This window comes from Nylanderia fulva, unplaced genomic scaffold, assembly GCF_048542155.1.
Source record: "Nylanderia fulva isolate GAGA-0341 unplaced genomic scaffold, ASM4854215v1 Scaffold545, whole genome shotgun sequence".
NCBI classification, from domain to species: Eukaryota; Metazoa; Arthropoda; class Insecta; order Hymenoptera; family Formicidae; genus Nylanderia; species Nylanderia fulva.
In genome coordinates, this window is record NW_028190638.1 from 51,558 (window position 1) to 63,153 (window position 11,596).

The 11,596-nt window shown below is 25.8% G+C and overlaps 1 long non-coding RNA gene across 2 annotated transcripts; it reads left to right on the top strand.

The window, feature by feature from the left end:
• Positions 1–247: 247 nt before the first annotated feature.
• On the top strand, positions 248–10,226 carry LOC114928279 (uncharacterized). 2 transcript variants are annotated; one of them, XR_014925782.1, is made up of 3 exons: positions 248–294; positions 9,524–9,714; positions 9,851–10,226. It is a non-coding gene; the product is annotated as an uncharacterized LOC114928279 (long non-coding RNA). The 2 variants fall into 2 exon arrangements; XR_003819045.2 differs by lacking the exon at positions 248–294 and adding an exon at positions 6,229–6,501.
• Positions 10,227–11,596: the final 1,370 nt, after the last annotated feature.

Consider the following 11,596-nt stretch of genomic DNA (forward strand, 5'->3'; position numbering starts at 1 on the left):
ATGACACGTATAGAGATTCAGTCTTTCGTGGTCTTTCGAACCATATCGTGGTGGATATAATAATTGTAATAAAGTGTGTATGAACATTTTACATTCTTCCAACATTGCATACTGCTAATTTGTTGAAGTTAATTAAAAAAATTAATTTATATCAATATACTTTTGTAATTAACATACTGTTTTATATATTTTCACCATCAATATATATATATATATATATATATATATATATATATAACATCATTGTGTTTAATTGTAAAAGTGAAAATTCAATTTTAATCATCAGAATATTGGGTAAGTCAAAATAAGTAAAAAAACATATTTGTCTACAATGACAAAAAAATCTTAATCATACAATATAACGAAATTTTAAAGAATTTCCAACATATAAGCATAAAGAGTATAGTTTTAATCAAAATTATCTTTAAATTTTAATATCAGAGATAATTTCAAATAATGTCGATATTATAATATTTTACGAATTGTAAGGTTCAAATAATCTTGGACCCACAAAAGTTTATTATTGAATAAATTATTTCTGAAACTAAAAATTACTACAATTTGCATAACACATAATAAATATTATAACAGACACTTTTAATTATCTTTTTATTACAAGATTATTAAAATTCTGTTTTCTAAAATTTGTCATGCTTATTTTTTTTATAAAGAAATATCTGTGCGTAAGTTAATATTTAAAATAATTTTTTAATTCTGCTAACATTAAGTAGATGAACTGTAACAAGAAAGAAATATTAATTTTTGTTGTTAAAAATAATATATGTAATTAAGAAAAATGAAAAAATTGAACAATTGCTTTCAATTTGTATTTGATATATATCCCCTTATAAGAGCGATATATTATAAAAAGTTTGAACAAATTAATTTTTTAAGTGAAAAAAATATAAATATAACACTTAAAAATAAGTAGTATTTTATTAATCATATAAGTTAGAAATAGAATACTAAATATTTTGCGTAAAATATTTGATATAAAACGTACAAAACGCATGTTAATATTAAATTGAAAGCGCATAACAAATAGTTCATATAGATTTAATAAGATGCCACTAAAGCTGAAAGTTTTCAGATAGGTAAATTAAATGTAATGATGGAAATTTAATTTTTACTTTTACAATCAAAAACAATAATGTTACATGTATATTGATAGTGAGAATACATAAAAAAAATATTATCTCAATTACAAAGATTTAAAAAAATAAACACATTGATAAAGATTACAGCTTTAATACACAAACTAAAAAAAAAATTATGATAAGAAGTTGAATCGTGTTAATAAAAATTTGAGTAATTATTTATTAATTAAATATTATAGAATAAAATGATAGGACGTACTAATTGTAAATCAAATGTAGAAATCCATAATATGTTAGATTTGAAGCAGTCGTTAACATGTACCTATTTTGAGGCGTTTAATCTGAAATATCTGAAAAAGACCCCATTACATACATGATATGTCCTAGAAATAGTAGTAAACCTGTTAATAGTAAATTTTTGAGATTATTTGGAGCCAATTTTTCCTCCGCGAAAATGTCGAGGGAGACTATCATTATTTGCATGTTCCCAAATTTGCCATCATGTATCTTTGTAATTAAATCTTAAATTAAAATTCTAATAAGAGTAAACTCTATTTGAAATTAACATTAATAAAAGTGATTTGGTTAATATTTTATTTCCAAAAGACTTGATTAGCGAAAATCTATTTATATTCAATCGCTTATATGTATAATAACTCGAAATTTATTAGTTCGACATATTTGCTGAGGAAGAATCGTCTGCAAATGATCTCAGATATCTGCTTTTAACTGGTTTACTGCTAGTTCTGGAATATTTTGTATATATGTGTATAAAATTTATTATCAAGTTATTTATAATACAGATACAATTAAAAATTGAATTTATGTTGACTTAATATTCGGTGAATATTTATTTAGTGTTTATAATACGCAGTTTAAGAGAAGAAATCAAACAGATTTTCAAAGAAACATAATAAACATGTGCGCTCTTTTTTTCCCTCTCTCTCTCTCTCTGTCTTTCTCTCTCTCTTGCACGCGCGCTGTTTTTCAGTTTTTCTGATCCCTACTGTCTTCTTCTTATTTTGAATGTACACACAGGTATATATGTATGTAGAAATAACGGCTCTCTTTTTAAAGTAATTTATTTTTGACAACTAACTTTATATACTATAAATCTTTATATTCTAAATAATATGCTATAAATTTTTAAATATGTATCATTTTTTGACCAAAAAAATAATTATATAAAGAAAATATAAAATATGTTGTAAAACTATTTCTATATTGCCGTCAATTAAAATATGTGCGACACTAAAATACATATGTATATATTGTTGGGAATCTATGGAAGCGACAAACAATTTCTCTCTTAGAAAGCCTAAAAAACAGAATTGCATTTCACTTGATACAAAGTGCGTGCATGCGTTAACGTAAAAAGCGCGGGAGAGAAAGAGAGAAAGAGCCCATACGGCACAGAAATATTGCTGCAATGTTGCTGCAATATTTATTTGCAAAATTGCAACATTGCAGCAATGTTGCAAAATGTTGCTGCAACATTGCAGCAATATTGCAGCAACGGTAAAATGTCCGCTTGTAGCAATATTACAATACAATACTGCAGCAATATTACAATACAATACTGCAGCAATATTACAATGCAATAGTGCAACAATATTGCAATATAATATATGTATATATATATGTATTATAATGCTTTGTATTGACGTAAGATCGCGTTGACTGAACTTGCTGCACTAGTTCAGAAGTTATCTTTTTCCTTCCAACAATGTCGAGCAAAAAAGACAACTTCTGAACTAATGCAGCGAGTTCAGTCAACGCGAACAGATCTATAAGTAGTATTTTTACATTCTAATTAAATCTGAGATATATATATATATATATATATATATCTCATAGATTGTTAGAATGTGCGTGTTTGTAAATATATATTACATGCAGTATAAAAGAGAATATTTCAGAATTTAATATTTATGTATATATATGAGTTACATAAAATAAAATATACGCAACATTTAAATTTATTCTTATTATATATTGCAATAAAAAAACTAAATTATATAAAAATTTTATATACGAAATATGTTAATATATAACACGTTATATATTCATATATAATAATCTGCGTATATAATATACACATATATGTACACGTGCACAACATATGATATATAATAATTTTTTATAAACCTAATAAAAACTAAAAATTTACTTAAATTGCATTAAAGTATCTTAATCATGTAAGAACAAAAAATACATGTTATTTTTACTATTTATAAAATTATAACAGTATATTTTCAATATTGCTGCAACATTATGACCACATTATTATAGCAATGTTCTATATTCATATTTCAGCAATGTTGCTGAAATATTGCATTGCAATATTTCAGATTGCAATATTGCTGCAAGGTCCTGTGCCGTATGGGAGAGAGAGAGAGAGAGAGAGAGAGAGAGAGAGAGAGAGAAAGAATATGGCGCGACAATAGCCAAAAAAAGAATCGATTTATCGACTATGAAAATGAACAAAGAAACTGTAATAATCGACAAAAAAGCAACTTTCTTAACATATATATAATTTTATTTTAAAAAATTATATATATGTTGTGAAAATTGTTTGAAATGGAAATTTGCACATTGCTTTCTCACCGCATATATTTTACTAATTAAAATGGTTTTTCAATTAATAATTTTAATACTTTTCTTGTTTATATACAAAAATCATTCAAAAAAAAACATTTAAGCTATATTTAATTTCTTTATTTATTTTTTGTCTAAAGTGTTTTACAGATTAAAAATAAATATTCCTTTTTTTCAACATAATGATATTTCTAAAATTACTATTAAGTAGCGGATTAATTTTTATTGCTGTGACGGCTCTCATTCGTAATGAATCTTTATGTTATCAACCATCAAAATATGTAAAACCAATGCATTATGATATCAAGCTTATACCATTTATTGAAAGAAATATTTTCTATGGAGAATACAAAATGTCAGCATAAGCATTCTTAACCAAACGCAACACATATATTTTCAGTAAAATTATGTATTAAAAATATAGTTTTATTTACAAATTTGAAAAAATATCATAAGAATGATAAAGATACAATTTATAAACCGACATATAATATTACTGAAGACACAATTGATATTTTTTTATGGATGAGTTATCACTAGAAAATTATACTTTAAATATAAAATATGTTTTTAATATTGCTGATAAAGGCTTTAGAATTTTCGACATGGAAGAAACAACTACGTAAAGAAATAATAAATGTTTATTAATAAAAGTACAATATGCAACTACACATAACACATTGTAATTAAAATATTATTCATGTATTAAAAGTCGCAAAAATTATTATATATCGCGGAATTTAAATCTAAGGGTGAGAACGATCTTTACTTTTATTATTATAATAATATGTAATAAAGTCATAAAATATAATACGTGTTAACGCATATAACATTTATACATTTTTTAATTTCCAATATTTTTATGCTTGTCAAAAAAGTTTCATTAATTTATATTCTTCGAAATGTAGGTGCTCCGCATTTCCAGATAATAGGCGCCCCACAAGTGTTTCCATGTTGGGATTCACGTAATTTATGATTAAAAACAACCTTTAACATTTCTTTAGGATGTCAGAATTGCACAACTATGTCAAATATGCCATTGAGAAATACGGAAAGAGATGAGTACAATTTGGAATGGAAACACTACAATACCACACCTGTAATGTTGATTTCTCACGCAACAATAATTGTGTCTAATTACTTATCCCGTCTTAATTACAAAACTCGAAACATTCAAATGTGGGCCAGATTTGAATCTAAATTTCACATAGGATTTGCAAAAAATGCAATTGAAAATATCACGTTGTTTTTAAAAAATGAATGGAAACATTCGAATAATATTTCGATGGTGTCTCATGTTGCAATTCCAAATTTCCATGACAAAGGCACAATAGTTTTTGGGTTTGTTATTTATAGGTGAGTACAAATGCTTAATACTATAATTAAAAAAATTATATTTGTATGCAAAATTAAAAAATTTAAAAACATGTATGTTGAAGATTTATTCTTCGGAGCGAATCCTCGAGGACGATCGAATCCTCAAGGATGTTTGAAATTCCTCACTGTTTACGTTTAAGAACCACGTGAAACCTGCGTGTACACCCGCCGTTAATTGGCGTGTGTACATTGCCTGATTTCTATAATTCAATCGCGACTCCGATCGGCAGCCGCCCTACGCGCGCTCCGAAATTCGCGCTGCCCTAGAATCAGTCCTCGAGAGAGCCAACGCCGAGCGACATCAGTCTTTGTTACGCGACGTACTTGTTCCAAGTGAAATAAAGCGATTCTTAACCGATTCAAAACGCGTACAATCATTCGATCTCAAAAACCCGACATCCTACAACGATCCATCGTTGAAACTTGTACAATGTATATCTTTTGTTTCTGTAAACGTTCAAAAGTATAAGGAATTACGAAAACAAACAATTTCAGTAGAATTGAGTTTATTCATCTTATTAATAAAGCTATAAAAAAAATGACATTTTTTTATTTATTTCAAACTATTGTTCTTTGTCAACGATATACAGATTAACAGAAATTTTTATCGTTGTTTTATATTGTAAATTAAAAAATAAAAATATTATTTAGTACGATTTACAATATTAAAAATATAAAATATAAAAATATGTAATATTTGCTAATTATATTAATACAAAATTTTAAATTTTATTATTTTATTTGTTTTAATGTGAGTTTTTCAAAATGAGAAAGTGTTTCGTTTTAACAAAGAAGTAACGTTAATAATATTAGTATTTGTTTGTAATGCAAATATCTTCAGATTGGTTATGTCGATATATATTAATTATTTTCTTCTGTAGACTTATCCAGATTATCAAATAATAAATTTATTTGTTGTTCAAAATCAACATTATTCTCTTAATTTGGATGATGATCATATGTGGCCTTCTACTTCACAAAATGACAGTTTATTGAAATATCGCCAATCTATCAGAGATATAACGTAATATAATAGAATAGTCCGCGTAAATTTTTAACTACTAATATTATTTATAAAATATCTGTTAAGTTGGAATTAATTCTTTATCTGGATTTTAATTAAATATCATTTTTATAAAAATACACACATACGCGCACACACGCACACACACACGCACACACACGCACACACACATACACACACATACACACACACAAACACACACGCACACACACAGTGTCCGGCAATCGCGGCACATATGTAATTAGAGAAAATTATAATTGAATGGTCCTTTGAAGTTTTTTTTATATATATTTATAATATATCTAATTTGATGTAAATTGTAGCACCTTTTATACTGCGTATGATGCAACATGTCTTGACCGAAGAAATATTTTGGAAAAGCATTCGCTTATATGTAAATAGCACGTGAGTAATTTAATATAAAATATAATATTAAAAAAATAAAATTGTGTAATATAAATAATGTTTACTAATAGAAGTTTTATAAAATATCCCTTGTTTTTTGACTTCTGACATTATTTCCTAATGCTTTTTGTTATTATAGTATAACAATTCCGTTATTTCTTAAAACTGCTACTAGATTTATTTTTAATTTCATTATTTTTCCCATAAAAATCGTTTCTGTAAAAAGAAATTGTTGTTTTATCGTTGTCACCTTTTTATATACATACACATTGTTATTTTATTTGCTAATTATTGAGATATGACGAGCCACCTCTGATTTCTGTGATCTTGACATATGTTGTCAATGTTACTGTCCTGAGTAAGTATGAAAAGGTTTTAAGTGTTGCTCATTGTTTATAAAAAATTTATTAACAAAAAAATTTTTTTAAATATAACAGTTATTCTGACTATAAAGGCAAAAGAATATTTATATAAATATTAGAAACATTGTTTAAAATTCATTCTTCGGAGATGTGTTGGTAAAGGGTTAGTTTTTGAATGGGCTTCCCTCTTCCCGGCGCAGCCCCAGGCTCCTTCTTGACCCACGCGTTTACTTCATTATGCGTCCAAACATATAATACATTTAAATATATATATCATACACAAATATTAGTTTTATTTAATACACTTGTTTTTTAATAACTTTTTATAAATAATAAGCGACGCATAAAATCTTTTGATACTTACTCAGGATAGTGACCTTGACAACATATGTCAAGGTCAAAGAAATCGGAGGTGGCTCCCTATATCTCAATAAATATATACCATTTCTTTATATCGTCTTTAATTCTTATAATTTCTTTTATTCCATTTTGTGCTACATTTGTTTTTTTAATCTTATCTAACAGGTTTTTAAATATCTAAAACACTAATATCTCTTTTCCATTACTTTTCTATTTTTATTTTGGTCTCTCGTAAATCGATCTCCTTTATATTATTTCTCTTAATTTCGTTTTGTGTTTAACTTCTTATTTGTTTTATTTTTTAACTATTTTATAACTCTTTCAATACTTCGCACGAATATAATCTATATTAATGCTAAAAATATTTAAAAAATTTAATATAATTTTAAATTTTATTTAAAATTACGTTATAATTTTTATTATCATAATATAAATATAATATTTAATATATGAATAGAAGTGCAATTTCATATTTTGCTTTTTCCAATTAGTATTTATTAAATTTTTGTATAATACTAACATTATACAGACAATTTTAACATATTTATTTTTTTTATTTTACATATTTTGTAAATTTAGCCGACCACATGATCTAGACTTTCTGAATCTTACGAGACATGCTGCTTTAACAAAAAATCTACATATAGCTCCACAACTAACAATGGAAGATTGGGCTCTGGAAAAGCATGGTCCTCTCATTAAAGTAGGACGAAATTATCATGATATTATGGGCGAAATAATGTATCGATACAATATATCGACACATTAAAAATTGACTGCCTTTCTGTAACTTTTACTACGGAAACGTCTCTTGATTTTAACAATTTTATCCATTATATAGTATGCGTGTCAAGGGATTTAAAATTACCATTACTAGTATTATTTAAAAATTATGATTAGATAATATTCAATATACAACAAATTGGTAAATATTAACTAATGGACTTATTATGACATATTTCTCGTTTTTATTTTACACACATATAATTGACATTATTTTATATTTGTGTCCATTTTATTCATTTTCCTATAAAAATTTGAAATATTTATTAAATAACTATATAATATAAATATAAATTTAACGTATAAGACGGGCAACAAGAGCCAAATCGCGGATGACAATGCGTTGTTCTAACGAAACTAAATAATTTTTCGTTAGAATTAAATACCGGTGCACAATGCACCAAATTTTTACTTGGACACGGCCAAGATTTTAAATATGAAATAATCTCATATTTTGAGATTTAATTTCAATACCCCTTTAACCCCCCTACGGAAAATAAATAAATGGATGCAAGAGAAAAATATAGATCCGAAAATCGCTGAATCGGGAATCGAACCCGAGACCTTTCGCTTGCCGGGCGACTGCTCTTCCAACTGAGCTATTCAGATCCTTTCGATTCTATACTTTTCTCTGTTATATATATTAATGTTGGTAAACAAACGCATTTTTTAAGCCAGCGTGTATCAAATATAAGAGTTTTAACAAGGCTCTGTAATATAAATATAAATTTAACGTATAAGACGGGCAACAAGAGCCAAATCGCGGATGACAATGCGTTGTTCTAACGAAACTAAATAATTTTTCGTTAGAATTAAATACCGGTGCACAAGGCACCAACTATATAACTATATAATAGTTTTAAAATGCTTGTGTCATATTGTACATTATTATATACATAATATTATATTTTAAATTATGTTTTTTAATAATATCATTCAATATTAATGTTATATGGTTACAAATATTTTATTCTAATATATAACATTTATTTTAAGGAAAGTTTTGCTTACTATTACGTCGCAAACAAATTCAGTTTGAATAATCACTCACTCGTCAACATTGTTATTGGATATATAGCTAGTTGCTTAAAATCTTTGTTAATGAATGCAATTATGTTGACCTTATATATATATTTTACATGTCAATAATTTAAAAAAGGTAAAACATATATATATAGTTAGAAAAATTTAATTATATATTTCAAAAAGATATATATTTTTTACCTTATCTAAAAATAGAATATAATTGATAAATAGTTATATAACTTTAATAATACCTTTTAAATATTATAAACATTTCGCACAAATTAAACCATATTTTTGCATACATGTATGTATATTTGAACATATGTATACGTACATAAATAAACGCTCACGTCTATAAATAAATTTGTATGTATGTTTGTTTCATAGAAAAAGAAAATTTTAAGAATGTATTGAGAAGTAATAAAAAAATATAATGATTTTTATATACATTTATAATATAAACTAAGAAATATATATTTAACGATTTTTAGAATCGCATAAAGTTGGGATTAATCGGGGTACTTAAAAGAATCAAATATGAAGAAATTGATGATAGTAACGACCCTAAAACATGTTTACGACAAGAAGCTGCAAGATGAGCATGTTTTCTCGGTGACATCGCTTGTAAGAAAGAGGCCAACATTAAATTAAAACAACATTGCGAACAATCTAAAACATACAGGTAAATATTATTATATACTTTTACGCTTTCTTAATTAAATTTTCTTATTGATATTCTCTATAATGTTCAAATGGTTTAATCAAGAGATCTATATGCTAATTTTTAATAGGAAAATTTAATTTTCTTTTTATTTCAGACTTATGCCATGGTAAATGGAATGGACATATTGTAAAGATTTGATGATAACTACCGAAAAAGAGAATACTTGGGAAATTGTGTATGTGATAGGTTTGGAAAAAAATGACACTAAATTTTTAGAATACTTGGCTTGCACTGAAGATACTAATCGCATCAAATCGTATTTAACATTAAAACAAAGTATTTCTACAGAAGATAAATATCCAAATTCTTTTAACAGTTTCTTATATATTATTACAAAGCATGCGAAGGATCAAACTATACTGGAGCACTTATTAAGTTATTTTAAAGAAATAAAACCAAAGTAATGTGCTATATTTTTATAAATATTTTGTAAAAAAGTTTTTATTTGTATTATATATACATCTGTTTTATCGGTTTTAGACTTGTTATTATACCTGCAGCATTAATTATTATTATTAATAACGTATATTCCGTAAATCAAACTAAGGTAAAAATTTTACATGTTTATAAATGTATACAAAATGTAATAATAATGCAATATTAATAATTATTATATAATGTTTAAAATAATTTTAATAGTGTTATAATGTTACAAAAACGTTATTTATTAATACCTAATGTTAAAAAAATAAAACATTTTAGTTAATAGAAGAATACGTTGAAAGATGGAAGACGGATTTAGCAGACATAATTAATATAATGAATAATACAAAAGATTTATTTAGCAGTTATCACTTAGAAAAGGTAAATTTAATAATTATTATTATGGAAAGCAAAAGAAAAAAATATTGTTCTCTCTTATTAATCTCAAAACATTAATTTTATATTTTTTTATTTATTATATAAACGGTATATTGATTTCATTGTTTTTATATATTAGGATATAGATTTAGATTATATATTAGGAAAGCATCCGTTTTAATCAATGATAGAAATAAAAAAATTGCAGCTATGCATAGGTGAATATATTTTACATGAATAATTTTTTATATTGTATGTACTATTTCTTTTACTGCTTCAATTATTGTTTATATAGATGCGTTACTATTCGATGCCTCTATATTTACTAAATTTTATGACCGTTTGCCTCAAGTTTTTCATATTTTTGCAAACTTGCTTGAAGTAGTTAAACTATATATTATACTAGTATAATTACAAGAAAATAACCATATAATATTACAATAAGTTTACTGTTAGATATAATATAATAATACAAATGAATAAATATATAAAAAATATATAAATATATAAATATGCTTGTTAAATGTTAAATGCACCTAAATATATTATCTATTTATTTTGAATTATATTTATTGTGCGAGGTTAATTCGCCGGCCTCGAGCACGCCGAACCCGAGGGAGAAAACGCCGAATTACAATCGGGTGACGAGTACCCGATTGGCGGTATCAGATGTATATACGAATAATTCGGTATCCAGAGGACAGAAAAAGTTAATATTCGAAAGGTAACTAACGGTATTTGAATATCGGTATTCACGACAATTCTAAATATTCAGGTGCCAGGCGCGATTCCGCGTGTCACGGTATCAAAATTCGTTCAGAAAGCGTAAATTCTCCAGCTACGCCCTGCTCAGCAGAGGAGCGCGGTTCACAGATATTGTTTTCAGAGATTCTGGAAAGGAGATTTTAATTAGAACACAGAGATTGGGCTAATAAAATATATAACAATGTATTTTAACAATATTAAGACAATTACATAGACACATTACATACAGTGGACAATAAAAGTAAGATACAGTAATATAACATTGGATACATCG